General features: G+C 44.9%; 1 protein-coding gene across 6 annotated transcripts in view; it reads left to right on the forward strand.

The window, feature by feature from the left end:
• Positions 1 to 623: 623 nt before the first annotated feature.
• Positions 624 to 18,488, forward strand: part of Rnf152 (ring finger protein 152) — a 68,279-nt gene continuing 50,414 nt past the window's right edge. For 2 of the 6 annotated variants that reach the window (XM_036202257.1, XM_036202253.1), the window contains exons 1-2: positions 918 to 1,282; positions 2,419 to 2,541. The gene's annotated coding sequence lies outside the window, so the exon portion shown is untranslated. Of the gene's footprint in view, positions 760 to 917; positions 1,283 to 2,413; positions 2,542 to 18,488 lie in introns of those variants that run through there. The other 4 variants (XM_036202256.1, XM_036202254.1, XM_036202259.1 and 1 more) reach the window with 4 other exon arrangements.

Below are 18,488 nucleotides of genomic sequence, written 5' to 3' on the forward strand. Positions count from 1 at the left end.
GACCCATCCAGGCACTCAGTACCTGCAGCCTAGGAAAGGCCATCTGTTCTGTGCATCAACAGAGGGATTCTTCAGCTGAACCGTGGAGATGGAGACACAGGACTTTTCTTGACAGAATGGATCCTGAAAGGTGCCAGATCTCAGACGTGCTGTCCCAGACACCTTCCTCCCCATTTCGCCACTATATGCTAAGCAAAGAAGTAGGAGGAGCCCTTTAGATTTTCTGGGATTACATGACATTAAGATCATGCCCGGAAGGTAGGAGTTAGGCTTTATTTTTGTTTGGGGGTGCACGAGGGTAAGCCTGAGCCCTCGTGCATGCTAGGCAAGCACCTTACCACTGATCCTGAAGTTGGGCTTCAACATGGGCAATCAGGTGAGCTTGGTCGTCCCCCTAGGCTTCTTTCTAACCCCTCGCACCTGTTTCCCTATTCTGCGTGCTTTGTTCACGCGAGGTCCAGCTGTGAGGTGTCCCTGTAGGCCTCCTCGGGTGCATAGCCCTTTCCACGTTGGAAGATTCCTGCGCTAGTTGGGCTAGTGAACTTTTGGGGCAGCCAAAAAGAACCCGCGGGAAAGGCAACAGTCTAGACTCCTCCCTCCTCCCCGTGGTACTGAGTCCTGAGCTGCAGCTGGGTCACCACCGGGACCAGGCCAGCTGCTCTAGCCTGCGGGCGCGCGGGCTCCAGGTCACACCTGATCCCACTCAGGTCCCGCTTCCGCGGGAGGAAAGCAAGACGTCTTGGTGCTCGCTGGTCTACGGTGGGTCAAGGGCGCGTCCCTGCTTCCCCCTACATCCAGGAGGTTGGCGACTAGGGACAGATAGGCAGACAGACAGACAGACAGACAGACACGGACGTGCAGGCCAGGCTGCCTGGTGGAGTGCGGGAGGGGGTGGAGCCGCCTGGGAGGGGCGGTGCCGTGGAGCAGAGCTCAGCCTCCCGCCCCCTTCAACGCTTGGGTCTTGGGGGTGACACAAAAAGCTCCCGCTTGGTGCCCAGCGCGCACCGGGCGGAGGGTGTCCGATCTGGGACGCGGAGGGCGGCGGAGCAGGTGGAAGGCGCCGCCTGAAGCGAAAGAAGGACGGGCCGGGAGCTGGGCTGCGGGAAGGGCCGCCGCCACTCAGCCGGCGCCGCCCCACAACCCGCGGCGGGAGGAGCAGGCGGCACCCGGCCCTCCGCGCGCGTGTGGCAGAGCGCGGCAGGCAGCGCGGACCCCCGGGATGCTGCCCAGGGTGTTGCTGCCACCGCCAGCATAGCAGAGCCCGAGCCCGCGGCCGAGAGAGGTCAGTGAGTTTCGGTTTGTTTTCCGGCTCTGTATTCTCCCAGGTCCCGGGTGCTGAAGGGGCACGCGGCGATACCTGCTCTTAGGGAAAGCGGGGAAGGGAGACGGTAACCTGGGATGCATTTGGGAGTATCTCTTGGACTGTGATTGGGGTGACCTGTTTGGGTAAAGGCGTGTGGAGCTGGAGTGGAGTCTCCCGGGGAGGTGGTCTCGGGAGTTGCGTTTCTCTTGGGCATTGCTTGAGTTGGGAGTGAGATGGGGCCGTGGCAGCTGCCTGTGGTTCGGCTGAGTCCTGGGATGCCCCCTGGAGCTCTGCTCCTGGGAGCCTGCCTTGTGCATGCGCTGCGCGCGCCCTTGAGGTGCGAGCGCGCGCGTCCATGCTGTGCCCCCAGCCTTTCCAAGCCCCAGGTCGTCCCCTTCAGTTCTGTCCTGCGTTCCCACTCCCCGAAGCCCTGCTAGAAGTTGCCAGCAGCCATTCTTGGAAAAAGGGGGCTGAGTGGAGGGCCAGATTCCAGGGGTCTTTTGTGCGGACCCATGGGCCTGGGGCTCTTGCTCCTGGAAGGACAGCGGCAGGACAAAGCCAGCTGGACTTGTAGGGAGCTGCTTTGACAGCGTTGATCCGGGATCCCGCCTACCCTGGGGGTGTGTTGGGGGGGGGTGCGCTACACAGATTTGGAAACAGTAGGGTAATTGACAAAACAGTGACAGTGACTTGAGGAGGTGGTAGCTGGGGCTATGAAAGGATGCTTGCAGATGCAGCCCTGGTGTGTGTGTCCGGGCGTGTGACTATGAGCCCCGCATTGTCAGCCGTGTGGGTTTAACTAGTGTATTTTGCTAGTATATCTTTGCCCCAAGATGATGGTATTCTCCATCCCGACTCCTATCTTTCTGAGGAATTACTATTGCTGGTAGCCACTTTACCGCGGGAGAACTTGAGGGCGGGGGAGACTGCAGAGGAGCTGGGAGGTGGTTCTTTACTGGGGAGAGCCCTGATGCCCCCTCCTTGCCCTGACAGCATTCCACCCCCCAGTTTCACCCTCCTGGGACACCCACTTCTGTCACAGTGGCCGTAGAGGGTGCTTGGATTTTTGTCTGTGCCGCGTGTATCTAACCCTTACTGCATGTATTTCAGTGCAGGCTGAACAAAGCTGCGTCCCAATCGTGCTTCCTGCTTGTCAGCCTCTTGCCTCCCAAATGCATATGGTTCCCACTTGATGTCATCACGCAGAAGGGGGTGAAAGGGACGCGTGACAGATTCAGGTAACCCCGATGATCTGGGTAACTGCCTGGGTATCTCTGGGTGCTGACACAGGGCTGCTTGGGTGGTTTCTGCTTCCACAGCATTCCCATTTGTGAAGGAGTGGGGGCTGCCCAACCAAGCAAAGAAAATCTGTCCTAACTTAGAGACTTCATTTGAATGTCTTGTTCCACCAACAAATTGCAAATGACTTCATCCTTTTCTTTTGGAGAGGTCACTGGGGGCAGCTTACATTGGAGTGTATTAGTTCCACTGGATGGTGGGAATTTTGATGTTGCCTGTACACAGACAGCTGTACCTGAATGTAGGCTTGGATATGAGGCAGGCTACAGCAGGGATGCCATCTAATGATATAATAGGAAGGCTGATAATTGTGAAGTGCTCATTAGGGCATTGGCCAAGTACAGTGACCGTCTTAAGGAGATAGTAAGTACCATTTCTCTCCCACCCCTTTATTGTAATATTATTTGTCATATCAAGAGCAGGGTGGGCGGGACTAAGTTGCTGGGAGGTGCAGAGAGGGTTTTGGGAAGGAGAAGAAAGATCATGGTGAAGGTAGCTTTAGTTAAGTTTCCTCTTATATAGACATTAGGCTCTCCTGCATTTTAACTCTAGGTTTTGGTTCTTTTCCAAAAACTCTAGCCTGTTTATCTCTTTCCAAGACAAGTTCTGTTGTGATCAACCTTACCAGATCAGAGATATTTGACAGAGTGCATGGAAACCTCACCTTCAGCTGGACCAGTACACACACCTCTGCACTGGCATACTCCCGGAGAAACCAGCATCCCACACAGGACAGGTTTTCCTCATAGGAAGTGAGATTGCTGAGGGCCATAGGCTCCTGGGATCTCTTGCTCCATGACAGCATCAAGGACCATAGTGGATGCTTTTTAGTTTCCCCTCAAATTCCTTTTAAGATAAAGTTAAAAAACTTGAGACATTTGTCATTCAGGTCTAGAGTAGTTTTCCTTTGAAAGGTGACTTTAAAACCAGGAGTGACACCAGTGTTAATCCTACTGAAAGCTTGGAATATCATTAGAAGTGGAGCAGCTAAGCTGTTCTTGCTGAAACAAAGGCTTTGGAGAGACAAGGATACTGAAATGGTGGTAGGATGGAGGTATTTTGACAAGTGATCCTTCTGTCAGCAGTAATTCAGGGTGTGTCCTGGGTTGCAGCAAGAAGAAAAACCACGTGATGGAATAACAGAGAATGTAATAATGCAATAGAACTAAGGGTGTGGCTTTTTTAATAGAAAAAAACTCACATACAAATTTCCACATAAGAAAACAGTTGCCTGCACATGTAATTGCACATCCAAGAACAAAGATAGTCATGGTGTAGTATTATGTTTTATTGTGATTTTTAATCATGTGCTGTAATAACTCATAATGAAATGTTGCATTTCATTGGCTTTTTTTTTTCACAAGGAGTCTCTTTCCCCTGGGGGTATGCAGAAGTGGGTCTAGCTCTCAGCTGGCATAGTTGTCCTTAGGCTCCAATGCTTTGCTCGGTGCTAACTTGTTCATCCAGCAGATGTTCTTGGGCACTTAATAGATACAGGTCTGTGAGAGGTGCCAATGGATGAGTGATGGGTAGAGACACAGTCATGAATCACCCTCAGAGAGCTTATAGGGAGACAGAGAAATGCAGGCCTAATTGTAAGTGGCCAAGATAAGGGAAGAGCCTCTGAGGAGTACACTGTATGCCGCCTCTATTAGATTGTCTTTTTCTTTAGGGTGTTCTCTATTCTGTAAGTGTCTGAGCTGAGTCAGAGGTAGCCTTCTTTCTAGACTGAACTCTTCAGTTAGATTCTCCATAGCTGCTGAGGCTTGACCAATGTGTGGAGGTCACTCTGTTTTCATTTCTTCTTGACCACCCTGCTGTACCTTCTTCCAGGTGCTGTTCATACCCAGCTGTGCATCAAGTTTGAAACAAAGTCTACATTTCAGTGTTGCCTGATGTAGAGAACAGATGGACCAGTAGACTTTTGTGGGTTTCTTTTCACTCATTTTTAAACAGCGATGTGTTACAGATTTTGTTGTAGTGAGGAGTGCTCCACAGGTCCATGCCCAAGTTTCTTTCCTGGGCTTGCTGAATAGAAAGGCTGGGCTCACTGTAGTCACTCAGGCCCTGAACCAAGAGAGGCTTGATCAAACCTGATCTATAGGACCACTGCACTCAAGAAAGGAAGTGTCAGGTGTCAGGCTATCCCATAATCCTGCCCAGAAGCGTGTTACATTGTTCTCGTCCCAAACAAGCTCTATGACCCTTTTAGCCACAATCCAGTATTTCTTACATAAAAGTAGGAAGAACAGGGAGCTGAGCTATACTAGTGACCTACACATTTCTTGTCCCATGGGGCCTGGCTCAAGGTTAGAAGGTATTTGCTGTTGCATGAGCAGTTATTGAGTAAATCAATGGTAGATATCTTAAAGACTCCTTTCCATCATCTGGGGAGATGGCTCAGTGGGTAAAGAGCTTGCTATGCAAGCATTAGGACCCAAGTTTGCATTCCCAGGGCCCAAGTAAAGCTGAATATGGGAGAACACATCTGCAATCCCAGTGTTCCAGAAACAAAGGGGAAAGAGAGACAGGAGAGTCTCTGGAGCCTTATGTGCCAGCTAGCCTGGTGTATGTGACAGAGAATGACAAAGAGACACAAACAATGTAGAAGGCAATGACCAACACCCAGTCCTCTGACCTCCACATGTATATTGTGACATGTACACACTTGCACACATGCAAATACAGGAAGGTGAATTCATATCATACACACACATATGCATCATGCACACATATGTACACATATTAAAAATAATAGGTTAGATCTTCTCCAACCTGTTAGTTACTAAATGTTAGTATATTTCCTTACATGATTATATGCTAATTATCAAAGAACAATGTGGAAATTCTCTTTATGACCGTTTGGGGTACTGGTTTACTGTGCAGTGATAGGCCAGCAGTTATCTCCAAGGATGATGCTAACAGGTCTCATGCCCAGTATTATGTAACATGGAGATGTCCTTTGCAGACTTTTCCTCCCTTACCATCTGCTTCTTGCCTAAGACTTCCTGATTTTGTTTGGAACAGCTCAGGATAGAAAAAGAGTGGCAGGGGGTCTAGAGTCATGCAGAAGGTGACCTGCTATAGCAAAGACCTTAGAAAAACATAAAGGAGGAGAACAGGTGAGGATGGGCTTAGGATAACTTAGGTTATTTTGATGTTTAGAAACAGCAATTTGGCCAAGAGGCTTTTTCAGGTCAATGGATCCACAGGACACCCAGTGTGTTCTAGGCCATTCATGTTTCCATTAACCACCATGTTGGCTATGAGGGTAGTGAGTTTTAAATCCTGCCTTGCTATGCTCTCCATACAAAGAACTGAGTGCTGTGGACTAAGCCTTGCAAAGGGAGTGGGCAATCCTAGCTGCTTACAGGAAGATGGTTGCTTTGGGACAAGCTGGCCACTTAAACATCATTGCCCACTTTGAGACAGCTGCATGCAGAGATCAGAATTTTTAAGATTTGGTATGTGCTTTAAAGATAAGCCTAGAATTGAATTTAAATAGTAATGCTTTTGTCACCCTGAAGTCCTTTTCAAAGATAGCTCTTATACACAGAAGAGACACAGGGGACTGAGTTGGCCTCTGAAGTCACAGGGCCTTAGCTAGCAGTGTGGAGGCCACCCTTCCTGTCCAGCTTCATTGGAGTGGAAAGCTGGGAGGTATGAGGCCAGGAGGAAGTGTAGAGTGAGTTGTTGAGGAGGCAGCCAGGGTTAGGCCAAGGGCAAACACAGTCTGAGTGAGAAAGAGAAGAAAGCCCCATGAGATTGACCTTGAAGGACATTTAAGCAACTGTAAAATACATTTCTATATTCTGTGTGACCTCTTTAATGCCCTTATGAAGTCAGTTATTCAGGTGGAGGACACTTGTGGCAGAAATGAATGCTCCCTGGTACCTCCTGTCACAAAGACACTGTAGTTGGAAAGGAGGGAGAAGAGCGTATGGGTGTGCTGCTACCTCTGGTGGCTCTTTTTTTGGGCTGTGGGTCCAAGGAGTCAGCTCTCATGCTTTATACATATTTCAGGATTTTTCTAGGAGGGAACTCATGTTCCCATCTCTCCTGTAGTTTTCTCCGGTTTGACCCCAAAATTCCTTTCCAATCTTCATTTTTGCTCATGTGTGTGTTTATATGTGTGTACATGTATTAGAAGTCAGGGAACAGCTTGTGTGTTGTCCTAGCTCAGGCACCACACACCTTGATTTTTCAGATGGGATTCTTACTGGCCTAGGGTTTTCTGAGTAAGGCTGGGATGGGTGGCCAGCAAGTCCCAGGCATCCGTCTGCCTCTGCCTCCCTGATCTTGGGATTATAGGTGTGTACCACCATGCCTGATGCCTGGCCTTTCTACATGAGTTCTGGCTATCAAATTCAGGTTCTATGCTTGTGTGGCAAATATGTTACCAATTGTGTTATCTTCTAACCCCTCCAAATCTGACTTTAAAACTCTTTGTTAGCTGGGTGGCTAGTCTGTAGTTTTCCCAAGGCCTTTTGCTGCCTTTTTCCTGGTTCTTGTGCATTATACGGCCTCAATGTCCTTTCCCTCTTTCCATCCTACTGATGAAGGCTCGCTTCCACTCTCAACATTTAACTGAGTCATTTGACCCTTAGTGATCCTTCATTATCCCACAGTTCTCTGGAAAAAATGCCTCTGCTGTTTCATTTCATTCAGCATCTTCATCTACTCATGTTCATTTGTTCATTTATTCATCGATCATTCATTACAAAGAACACTTGTGCTATCACTTGAAGTGTTTTTCTGTTTAATCGCTGTATCATAGAAAGTTATCAAAGCTAAATTAACATAAAGGGAGGGCTTGAAAGAGATGACCCAGGATGTCTTAATCCTCATCTACCCAGAGCCCCAGTGCACAATACCCTTTAGTTATTGCTCTTCTGGGTCCTGCCCAACAGTGAGAGAGGGTAGCTGAGGTGCACTTCTCTCCAAGGGACCACAGCAACTGCTATCTGCAGGATGTTCTTCTTCAAAAGCTCCTACAATGTGAGGGCTGGATGAATGTGTCTCCACTTGTTATTTCCCACCATGTACAAGGAGTGATCAACAAACACCTACTGTTGGTGAATCTTTGACATGGGAACTACTTTTGATCTACCACAATTAAGGGATTATAGATACTTTTGCCCTATATTCTTAAAGATTAGAAAGAAGCTTATTTCTAAAAGCTTCCCCTGATTATACTAATAATGGTTAAATATTGAATTGAATTTGATTACCAGCTGCCCTGAGCTTAACACTATGTTTGGGAGGTGAAGATTCTCATTGTGGGTCTTCCTAGCGAAATTGGTTTTTTCAACCTGCATTTGTCCGTTACCTAAAAATCAACAACCAACCAACCAATCAATCAATCTTCTCCATGGTGGCACAAGACCAGGAGTTCCCATCTCACTAGATGGCTGTGCAAACCAGTGATGACCGTACTGATGGGCTGAGTAACAAGGCTGTCCCCCTCCTCTCCTTTCATAATTACCTTTCTGTGACCTCACTTCTTTTGACTCTAGAATTCACATGATTGGTCATGGAGAAGAGTGCTATTACCAAGGAGAGAAATATGTTCAGCTTCCGGGAGAAGCTGGGCAGGAATGCATTCACCCACAAACATTCTCAGTTGGAAGGGTAGAGAACGGAGCTCAGAGAAATGTCTCAAAGCCAGTCTGTGAAGTGATGTCCTTTGGCAGTTACAAATTGGTTTCCTTTGGGTTAACAGGGTCAGATTAAAAATGGTTGGAGAGCTAGACTGGAGGCACTTGCCTTTAATCTCAGCACTCATTTATTCCACTGTATTTATTGAAATAAAGTCTCTTAGAGTCTACATTGGCCCCAACCTTGATATGTAGCTAAAGATGACCTTGAACTACTGTTCTTCTTTTCTGCCTTCCAAGAGCTGGGATTACAGGTCTGTATCACCCTGCCAAACTATTTATTTTGTGGTTTGGACATTGAACCAAGGGAGGTAGAGGCAACAGGATCAGAAGTTCAAGGTCAGTCTAAGTTATTTAGTGAGGAGCCTGGATTGCAAGGAACACTGTCAAAATATTAACTACCACCACAACAGTACCAAGACAATCAAATCATACCAAACCAACCAAACACAAAACATGTCAGAAGCATATTAGAGAAATTTGTGTCCTTTGGAGGACTTCCCCAATGTTGCATGAGGATTATTGCTACCTGTTTAGTCAAGTACCCGGTGGCTTACCCATCTAGGCAGGGCCACCTTTAACTAGACTGAGTGGCCCTCTATCAACTTCTACCCCATGACACTGGTTCAAAACCCCCAATGTAGGATCCTAGTGGAATATGACTAGCACTTGAAACATCCAGCACCAGTGAATAAGCCACATATTGGATAAACAATTATATTTATTCAAGTAATGGTTGCTTGTTCTTTACCAGGTATGATTCTAACAAAAATCTCTTTTGTTACAGTTTAATGTATATACTTAATTCAGTATTTTTGTAAAACAAAAGCTAAGGTGGAAGAGAATAAAAGAAATCTATCTGATACTATTCTCCCAATTCTTGATTTCTTACCATGTATTTTACACAGTTCTACTCCAGTGGAGTGGTTTGAAGCATGGAGTTTTTAAAGTGTGGTGACATTGAGTTTGACCTTGAATAATTAAGATGTCTGGGCATTGGGTTTTTTTTTTTTTTTCATCTTAGAAGTGAGAGAGAATCAACCTCCTTAAGTTTTTTAAGAACAAGACAGACACAGACAGACAGAATATAGAGAGAGAGGTTATTGAGAGATGACACAACATGATCTACATGTGCTAAGCACTAAATAAATGGCAGCTATTATTCACTCCTATTTTATTCACCATCTGCCACCAGTGAGCAAGCCTGGTCCAATCCAGTAGGTAAGCTAACCTAGGAGATATCTCCCCCTAAGTAATTATAGCCTACAATATTTAGAAAAGGGTTCCCTTTGTACTTTATTGCCATTGAAGTCTTAACACTGAAATACTGGAATATCTCTATGACATTTTTCTTAAAGTGGCTTGTAGTTTCAAAGGAACTACTTCTCAGGAGGAAGCTGGAGCCAGCTAGAAGCAGCTGGAGGCAACAAGTCAGAAGTATATGAGGAAGCCAGAGCTGCCTGAGCTGACTTAGGACACTGGTCCCTTTCTCTAAACCAAGTAAAAGACACACCAGAGTGATCTTGTTGGAGAGTTGAGCCAGTGCCTGGGCTTGCAGCCCTCACAAGATAGTCTCTTTTACCATCCTCGAGAGGCCAGTTAAAGAGATAAGCAACAGAGGCCAGAGCAATGGTTTATCCATTAAGAGCACTTGCTCTCACAGAGGAAACAGTTTAGGCTCCCAGCACCCATACCACAGCACTCAACCATTTGTAACTCCAATGCCCTTTGGTTTCCATGAGCACCAGGCACATTAGTACATATTCATACATGCAGGAGGACACCCATACACATATAAAACAAATAAATCAGATTTTTTTTTAAAAGAGAGAAGCAATAGTGAGAAGCAGAGCAAAGAGATTTGCTCACTATGAGCACACTGGGAAGAGGGACAGACAAAGAGTGATCCCAAAGTCCATCTTTAGGGTGCTGACATGAGGTTTAGATTTAAATAGAGGGCAGAGGTATACTCAAGCAGTCTTGGTCAAGGTATAGTCCCCTCATCATTGACCCACCACTGTCTCAGCTCCAGCTCTCATGCCATGGGGTCTGACAAGAAGTGTAAAGTCTCTTCCGGGGAAACAAGTTCTGTATCCAGGGCCCAGCTTCTTCCTTACCCCGGTGTGAGAATGCTGGGGAATTGCAATGCCTTGGGACCACTGTTTCAGTAGTCTGATAGTCAAAGAGAAGGCCCGAGAGTCTGTAGAATGTCTCCACCCTTGTCAGAAGCCCCTTGGCCTTTCCTGGGCTCAGGTTGCTTGTGCAGAGGGTTTGCCCAAGTTTGTCTATACAGAGGAACACCTAGGTCACGAAACTCCATTTCAAAGCTTAGTGGTCACAAAAAAACTGGGACAACTTGCCTTTCTGTATAGAAGTCCTGTTGTGGATTATGATTGTGGTTTGCCATCCTGAAGCAGATATTGTAGACATTTAACCAGCTCAGGCATGAGGAAGGAGAAGGGGGAGGGTTAGGCTGAGAAGAGACAAGGTAACCTGATGTTAGTTTCCTTGCTTAGGAATCTACATTTTGGAATGGATCTTTTCTTGCTGTTACTCTTTTTTTTTTTTTTTTTTAAAGACTTTAAAGAAGACAAAGAAACTAGGCAAAATAATAAATATGAAAATATATACTAGAAATATAAAGCTAATGAGCTATTTCAGAAATCACCTTTAATGGTGGCTGCTGCTAAGCTAATCCAGGCTGTTGTCCAAGGCTAGGAACATGGTAAGCACTCAATGAAGACTTGTTGGAATTAGTCAGTTCTTTAGAAATCACTTAAAGGGCCACACAAGGTAGAAGTAGAGCCTCTTAAACCTGAGGCTGTGTTTGCCAGTCACCATCAGTGTTGAACCAGTCCATGCTGAGTCTCTGGTGATCGGAGGGGTTTGTATCTAGATGTACTTTGCTGTATTGGTGAAGTGGCATCTGGGATATATTTATGTAGGAGTCTGTGTTCTATGTTTTTCTTCTTATGGAAATCACACAGCCCAAAGGACAATCAAATTGCCTTGTCTTTTGTTTGAAGCAAGGATGTTTCTGGAACTTGCTCAGTGTTGTAAACATGACAGACACGTGGGCTGGTCTGGGAGCTCTGTACACACAAGACCTAGTGCTTTCTTTCCAAGGATTCCTTAGGGAGTTCCTGATGCATCTGCCACAGCACCTGGCAGTAGGAAGTGAACCAGGCCTGGCTCCATGCTCTAGTATCTCTTGGGAGGAAACTGCTAAGACCTTTAGTCCCATAGATTCTCTTAGTATTTACCTGATGTGTTAAATGATAACTCCTGTGTTCTCTGTCTCCTTTGGAGGGATAGCTAGCTGTTCATCCAAAGCTACTATGTTGTTTCGAGCAGAGTCTGCAGCAGACTGCCAGCAACTGGTTTGTTTGGTTAGGTTGTTGATTGTTTCTTCTGTAACCCTCATGCATTCAGCACAGAAGGTAATTGTAAGGCATGTATACCATTTTTTCCCCATGGAATCATCATGTCTACTAAGACAGCATGTTCACTGTTTTGAGGAGCTGGATTTCTTCATTCCCTGTTACCTTACCTAAGTAAAAGGCAAATATTTTGCTTGTGCAAGAGAATCTTGGGTGAACAGATTGCCTTTCTAAATGCAAAATACTCAATGCTAGTTTAGTTGATAGTTCCCTTTTCTTTCTATTAAAATTAATTGCTCATCTACCCTTAGGTTTTATAACAAAATAGTAACTAAGGCATTTCAGAATTACATCCTAAGATAGTCATCACACTGCCCTACAAGAGGTTTGTTAGTTTGCCACAGAAAATGTCTTCACTAAGAAGGAAAAAAACAAAACTATGTTGGGTTTCAGATCCTGTATCACAAGATATTTAGATCCTGCCCTTGGAGGTTTCTAAACCTTCTCTTTTTATTGTACTCCATAGAATGACATTCCCTCATGGCCAAGTCTAGTCTGCAATGGAAATTGAAAGAGAGATGCCATCTAGACAGTGTAGAATTCCTTGTAAACTGGGAGGGCATCACTAACCAGTTTTGAAGTATAGACCTGATTTAGCCAGTGCTACTTGCCTCATCTTTTCTTTGATTCCGTATGGGGTGGCACCACAAGATTCTGTTATCTGTTTTCCTGAAGGCAAATGTGACTTGATCTAGATTCCAATCTTGCAAAGGAGTTGCCTGCCTGCCATCTAGAACCCCCCTCTCTGTGTGGAAGCAGTTGTCCTGTGACCTCTCTGGGCCACTTTCCTCACTTATTTTCCCCTGCTGATTCTGACTTGTAAAGAAACAAATTTCTTCCTTTTATGAGTTTTTTTTTTATGCTAGCTGTTCTATATAATCTATAGTGCTCAATAGTTAAGTATACTTTGTCTCTCCAAAGCTTATCACAGACAGACGGACGATGATGGGAGGGTTAACGTGAGTACAGCAGAGTGGGGGTAAAGATATTCATAGAAATACAGTAGTTTTAAAGTTCAGTTTTAGTCTCAACATCAGAAATCTCTGCTGATTATGTGGTGATTTCGGCTTCATATTACAAGCATCTTACTCAAAGTACGTTGAAGAAGTTGCTCACTGAAAATGTCCACCTAATGACTGGTAGGCTATCAGATATTTTTCTTCCAAAACATGTAGTGTTATAAAATTTATTTTACAAAAACTGAGAGCTATTGGGTGGGTGGGGGTGTTAACTACAGCACAGTGTGATAGATTGTGTCTGTCTTGTACTTCAAGCAGTCCAAGTTTAAAGTGCTTGAAGACCTGTTTGTCTGGGGGCTAGAGCTTGGAAAAGTCAAGTGACTTAGCCCAGGATACATGGTAGGTTTATGCCAGAGCAGGGTATGGCCCTGGGTGATGTGGTCACATCTGTCCTCTTTTGGGTGTATGCCTGAGCATGTGAGTATGGACACCAGAGGATGATCTCAAGCATTGTTCTTTAGATGGCATCCATCTTTGGTTTTTGTTTGTTGTGAGTTTTGTTACCAAGTAGACTAGGCTAGCTGGCTAGCAAGACCCAGGGACACACCTACTCCTAGGTCCCCAGCACTGGGCTTACAAGTGTACATCACCATATCTGGCTTTTTAATTCAGGTTTTGGGCAATCGACTCATTCTTGTTGTTTGTGGCATGTACTTTATCACTTGAGCTATCTCCGCACCTTTGCTCATCCTCTTAGTGTGAGCCATACTCAAAATAGGGGTCAGGGATTGGAAAGGGAATTTATTAAAAGATGCTTCAGTGCCACATAGCTTAGTAAAAGAACCAGAGCCCTGCATGAGCCCGTCTTTGGGGAAGGTGTGTGGTTGAGATTATCTGTTTGCTCTAGCCACTCTGCTGTTGACTCAAGGGCCATCTTTGAAAACATTGGTGTCAAATTCTTTTAGGAGATTAGGGGTGGGTTTCACTATTACTTGAACATTGAGCTGTGCTGGCCAGCTTCACTAGGCAAAGTCTGGTGGTGTGAACTGTTTCTGAAAGTCAGGGTTCGTCATTGTGTCCGCTGGTCCATCAGATGCCAGGACCTACATCTTTCTTGAATGTGGTACCAAACCCCACATTTGAACAGAAAAGCATTTTACAACCCTCTTCTCCTACTATTACCCTTCATACCAGGAAGTATAATGACTTGTCCTTTGATAACTCTGTTCCTTAATTCATGCAGTTTCCTTGTATGCTGAAGAAGAGCTGTAGGATGTGTACCAAAGCTTCATTCCTATCTCACCATCTATATATCTCCTCCCAATTCCCAAATCACCTTCCTTCCACTTGTTCTCATTAATCTCACTCTCTTTATGTGGTCACTCTGCATAAGGTTGTCAGGCCCATTCCACTGTGAATTCTTTGACTGTTGGGTCCTTGGCTTGGTAAGGAGTTCAGATGGAGGAGGAAGCACATGAATGAGTCACACATGTGGCGCTGCTGGGATTGATTAATAGAAAGCAATAATGGATTTCGGATTTCAGCACAGTCATACACAGACATGTATATGACTGTGACTGAGACTACCACATTGAAGTTTCAGCATTTTAACAGTGGGATTGGATATTTCTTTGTTGGGGAGGCACCCAACTGTGCTATGGGATGTGTAATAGTGTCCCTGGATTCTACCCACTAGGTGCCATTGTGTAACAATCAGAGGAATCTCTAGACATTAGGAGATAAAATTTACCCTGACTGACAAGCTATATAATAGACCCCCTTTTGTGTCTGCATAGAACATAGCAATTGCTTATCATCATGGGATATATATAGATATGAGATAAAGCCCAGAGAGGGTAACTTTATTTTTTCAAGTTCTCCTTCTGACCTACTGATCAGTTGTTGAGGGTGCAGGGAGGTCTCTGGATCTCTAGTAGATGATGAATGACAGATGGAAGAAGCTTGGATCCCCAAATGACCATATGGAACAGAATCCCTAGTTTTCATCTGCTTACAATGCAAGGCAAAGAAGCGGTAAACCATTTTTGCATGAGGCTACTGAGATTTGGGGGTACTTGCTTTGGCCTTCAGTCTACCCTGACTACTTTTTCCTGACACTTGGGGTGAAGGGAACAAACTGAAGTATATAGGCCAGTCTTTCAGGTATGAGGGAAAGTAGGGATTCCAGCCATTGTGGGACAAGGTCAGAGTTTGTGTGTTTGCCTTGTCTAGTATCAGTCTGCTTGCTATAATTCTTGTAATTAGTGTATTCTGTCCAAAACTAAGATGGTAAAGTGAGTTTGCTCTTCCTAGGACTGTAATCATTTGGATATGAGAGCATGGGCACTGACTGAAAAGTAAGAAAACATCAAGTTTAGCAGCTATTTTGAGCTTGCCCCATATATATGAGTCTGTAGCATAAGACCAAGTTGAGGCACTTGTGGCAACCTGTGTTTAATGTATCTTAATGTTTTGTGGAGAGAGGAATGACAGATGTTGATGCCCTGCAGTCACAGCTATTAACCACACCATTAATAAGTGAATCACTGTATCATTTGAACATCTTTGAAGCAGACTCCTATATGCTAAGTCCTGCTAAACAACATGGCTTAAAAACGTGGGCACAGAGCTTGCTTATCAGACTAAACTCAGTGTACAGTGCTAGGTTTCTTTTGTAGCAGTTATCTGTGCTTGTGTTTATGTAGAATCATTGGCCAAAATATGTAAGTCAAATGGTTTCCTTGGGTGCCCATCTGGATGACAACAATGGGGGTATTTATAGAAGACAATGGCTGTTTGTACCAGCCTTTTGGTTGTTGAAAATTTTCTGTTTGACTTGGAGCCTCATGTGACTGGTGGGTTGCATAGGATTCAGTTCATTCTACAGAGGGCCACTCCAGTGAATTTCGCCTTTCCTGTCTGTCACAACCCTTGCCAGGCTACAGAGTACAATCAGACATGACAACAAAACAGTGAAGTCTTTTTCTAGTAACAATACTGCTAGACATCTAACCTACAAAATTCTTGTATTTATCCATTGAAAATATTTCCACAACAGGAAAGTAAAAATAGCTACTGTCAGTGGTACCAGTTGCTTGTGATGCTCTGTGTTTTGTGTATGTGTCTAAACCTCATGATAGCCCTACAGGGAAAGGTAGCAGGTTGTGTCAGGAGCTTTGAAATACAGATGAGGACAGTCAGGAATGGTGATACTTTATTTGTGCTGAAATGTGATTTTATTTGTATGTTAATAAAGTTGCCTGGGGGTCAGAGCTAAGAGCAAGCCATTAAGCAGAAGTCTGGTAGTTGTAGCACATGCCCTTAATCCCATCACATGTTAGGCAGAGTCTCTGTGTGTTCAAGGACACAGCCAAGCAGTGACCCAAACCTTTAATCTCAGTACCAACCATAGAGACCTGGAGTTCTGTATAGACAGGCAGTGATGAGGAAGTCATGTGGTTGGGTTTACAGCCAATGAGAAGGTAGAACAGAAAGACAATAAAAAGACAGGACATGGGAAGAAGGTCTCTCTCTCAGGGGAAAGACGGCAGCGAGTGGTAAGATAAAGTGGTCTTAGCTCTTGGATACTGCTCCATCTCTGGGCTTTTACCTCTGCATTTAGCTCTGTGTTTCTTATTTAATAAGACTGTTTAGAATTACATCTACAGTCAGGTATAGAGGTTAAATGACTCTCCCATGGATACAAAGCTGGGATTAGAACCCAGAGACAATGGCTCTAGCGTTGTTGGTCCATGTTGCTATTGCAGAATGCTGCCTCAGCTTTCTCACTCCGTCCAGAGATTTGTAACTTCATCTCTGTAATGAGCTCCTGTGTGTGGCAATGAAAATGTCCTAGGCATTGCAGCTTCATGTGTGTGGTCAGGTAGTTTCCCAACATGGCTGAAGCTGTTTGTGTCATGTAGTCCATAACATTTCATGTCAGAAGGTCCTAAGTTAGCAAGGCGATAGATTATTTTTATTGAAAGGGGTTACTTTGCAGGAGTAAGAATGCTTGCACACGGGATGCAAGTGCCAGGTGATACTAGATGAAGTAATAGTGCAGCTTGGGAGGCTTCATGAAAAAAAAGTAGTATCCACCATCCTTTGAAGACTTAGCAGCAATTGTCAGGATGTACGGCAGGTCGGGAAGGCATTTCTGGGGCAGTAACAAAATCAACAACCACAGGAGGCAGGAGAGGGTGCATCTTATCCTCTGGACAGCAAATAGTGTGCATGGCTGGAGCATGGAGAATGCATGGCTGGAGCATGGAGAATGCATGGCTAGAGCATGGAGAATGCATGGCTGGAGCATGGAGAATGCATGGTTGGAGCATGGAGAATGCATGGCTAGAGCATGGAGAATGCATGGCTGGAGTATGGAGAATGCATGGCTGGAGCATGGAGAACATAATAGAAATGTGTGAGAAAGAAGGGAGACAGTGAGAACAGGACCTCAATAGTTATTTGGCAAGAAGATACATTTAGCATCAGGAGGAGGAAGTGAGCATGAAGCTGTATTCAGATGATGAGTCTAGCAGTGTTTAGCATGAACTGAAGCAGAGGGAAAAAAGATAAGGTTATCCTCAGGGTCCTCAGAAGATACAGGGCAGGCCTGAGCCCAAGAGCAGTCAGCAAGAGTGGAAAGGGTAAATGAGTGCCCGGGGTCCTCAGAGATGAAATTCATAGAATTTTGAGGTTGCCCAATGGTAAGAAGCAGGTAAATGGATTTTTTCAATCCAAGTTTACTTAATGAGCAGTGCTGACAAATTCCAGTAAGGGCCAGACTCAGAGAAATCAGCGTTGACCTTGGAAACAACATAGAAGAGAGGTCAGCAGGACCTGTGGGAGTCCATCTCCAAATGTCCACATGACTCAGGCTAAACCACATTGTCCACAGTGAGAAGGATTCCCTGGAAAGTTGTCCTTAGAAGGAAGGCCACAGGTAAAAAAGCCAACTGGACAAAGGAAAAAGGTGTTTTTTAAAGAGAGTATTTGCATGCACTGAAATGAATGGTGTTATGTTAAAGTTATAGGGTAGCTTGATTTATATTTATTGCTACCAAATTGATTATGATTCCTCCTGGATTTAAACTACTGAAAATATTTCCCAGACTGTGCATACATTAATTCCTGAGATAGCCTGCGTGGAACATAGGGAATCTGGTGGAAGGTCCTCTCTCCACACACTTGTTGGTTCTCAGTCCACAGACAATGCCTGAGCTATGGCTCCCCAGGAATCTTTCCCCTTTACTCTTCTACCTTATGCAAATATGGACTCCTCCTCATTGCTCTGATTGTTCCCTTCAGAGGCTGCCTCTGAATCCCTGTTGAGGTTCAGCTGCATCCAGCATCCTGCAGGCTTTAGCGTTGCCCCCTGCACACCCAGCTGCTGACCAGGCAATGAGAGATGTGGGTTCTTTGAAGGCTGGGCCTGGCTGATGTGCACATTCCTGAACATAGCCATAGTTCTTTTTACTATTAAAAAGCATGAAACATTGTATTTCTACCTAGTTTCAAATCTCCTTAAGGAGTGTAGTAATACCGTTGTTTTTATTTTATTGTTTGTAACATTCCTCCACACTATTTTGGATATTGTGCTGGTTGACTGAGCACTCTATCACCAAGAAATTCTTTTATCTTTATATACACTAATTGTAGCATGCTAGCTAGATACATAGTCAGAATTGTAATGGGTTGGTTATTACCACTGGCTTAGTTAAATTCATTTATTACTTAGGAAACATTGACATGTCAGTCTCTCTATTTGTAGGGTGTGTGTGTGTGTGTGTGTGTGTGTGTGTGTGTGTGTGTGTGTGATAGGAATTGAACC

The sequence above is a fragment of the Onychomys torridus genome, chromosome 11 (genome assembly GCF_903995425.1).
Source record: "Onychomys torridus chromosome 11, mOncTor1.1, whole genome shotgun sequence".
Lineage (NCBI taxonomy): Eukaryota > Metazoa > Chordata > Mammalia > Rodentia > Cricetidae > Onychomys > Onychomys torridus.